The following is a 1912-nucleotide window of genomic DNA, read 5'->3' as shown; positions in this document are numbered from 1 at the left end:
TCTCTTTTGGCTTTCTAGCTCCAGATCCTCACATATTTAATTAAATAATTTGCCTTCTTGAACATCCCTTTGGGATATTTTGCTCAGCTCTTTTATTACTTTATTCCATTTGTTTCAGCTACTCTACATTTGAGAGCAAGCTTCAGGGTCTCTTCAGACATCCCTTTGATTTTTTCATTCCTTTTTTTTGGTGCCTTTTAAACCATTTTATTAGAACTTAATCCAGACATTACAACACCATTCTGTAGTTCAGTCCTGTCAAGCAGTGTTGTACAATCACTACCACAATGTCTCAGACCCTTTTCTTCCTACTTGTACTCCTTGATACTAGCTCCCCATGACCCACCCAGGAGTCCTTACTCTAGTTATTGTCTTGATAGATCCATCTATCCCGGGTTGCATATACCAAAAAACAAAGAAAAATACTTAACAGTTAAGAAGTCTACCAAGAATGTCAGAATACAAGCGGTAAACCCCAATATGAAAAAAAAAATACCAACCACAAAAACACTAGAAATCAGATCAAGCACAAAGTGTTTCAAAAGGGAGACCAGATGACAAGGTTTACCCATTCAAACAGCTTTATCGTTTTAGTTATTAGAGTTGTGTCTACGGCCCTCTCCACATCAGGTTAATTCCATCCCTCAATTATGGTGAGAGGAAATCACCAGAGGCTTATTTCTTGTGTAGATCCTGCAAATGTACTTTGGGCTCCCACTGTCATCCATAGCTTTCTACACACGGAATCTCATAATTTAAGCTCTGATACTATTCCTTCCTTCAGATTTGCATCATATAATTTACAGTCCTTGGATTACAGATATTGGTGTGCTTCTTTCATGTGGGTTTAGTTGACTTCACACTTAGATGGCTGCTTGTTTGATACAAGCCTTTAAGACCCTCGATGCTATTCTTTCTGGTAGCCAGGCACAATCTAATTTCTTCACCACACTTTGCTGTAGTACCCATATCTTCCTTGTTTCCTTCATGAGGATGAGTATCCAGCAGAGCCATGTCGTTAAAAACTAATTGTTCTTAGAGCTAGGATTAAGTGCGGGCCCCACATCCATTCCTGAATCTATTTTCTATCTGCCTCTGGCTCACCTTAGAAACATCTTTGTTATTTTAGAGACTCTTACTGACCATCTCCTTGGAGCATAGGGTCCTTCTGCTTATAGTGTCATTGATTTTTAGCCCATGGTTATACTTTTAAAACAATTGAGAAAGGGAGATTGAACAAATATAGGCTAACTACAAATTGCAATACATAGATTATTGATGTATAAAATAATTCCTTATGTGACTGGACACTATTTACACAAACAAAACTTAAAATAATAATCATTGACAATGTCGGACATAGGTCTGCCAGAATAATACATATCTTAATACAGCACGTAGGGCATTGAAGAAGTAAATATTAGTCTGCCTACCGACAGTTCAATACTCTTGGTATAGTGGTCATCTGCTTCTTCACACACTCTGTAGTTTCTTTTGAATGATCTTTTGTTTTCTCCATATGTGTTTTATTATTCCATGAACTCATCTGGTCTTCAGTGATTAGTGCATCACACCTGGTCTTTAAAATCAGGTGGGATATGCCCAAGGTTGTATTTTTGTTCTTGGGAGCTTGATTTAATTGTTCTGACCTTCAGCTTAGTCTGTTCTGGTCTGGACGCTCCATACAAGCCGGTCCAGCACAGGTGACGGTGCTGGTATTTTAAATACTAGTAGTATAACTTCCAGCATCTCAGTTACCCTCAAGCTCCTGCAATGTACCAGACTGAAAGATGAGTGACAGAGACTCCATGGTAAACAGAGATAACATTGAAGCTACCAGAGATTTGATTGTACTTGGATTCGCAAACACCACCACCACCCCTCCCCCCATGTAGTTACAGTCAGAAAATCA

General features: G+C 38.7%; 1 protein-coding gene across 3 annotated transcripts in view; it reads left to right on the top strand.

Moving 5' to 3' along the window:
- TADA2A (transcriptional adaptor 2A) overlaps positions 1-1912 on the top strand; it is a 62345-nt gene that overhangs the window by 11626 nt on the left and 48807 nt on the right. The window lies entirely within an intron of this gene.

Source organism: Echinops telfairi, unplaced genomic scaffold (assembly GCF_000313985.2).
Source record: "Echinops telfairi isolate 266 unplaced genomic scaffold, ASM31398v2 ScPeMD7_7458;HRSCAF=8496, whole genome shotgun sequence".
NCBI lineage: Eukaryota > Metazoa > Chordata > Mammalia > Afrosoricida > Tenrecidae > Echinops > Echinops telfairi.
The sequence above is the reverse complement of the archived record's forward strand: the minus strand, read 5'-3'. Positions and strand labels throughout refer to the sequence as shown.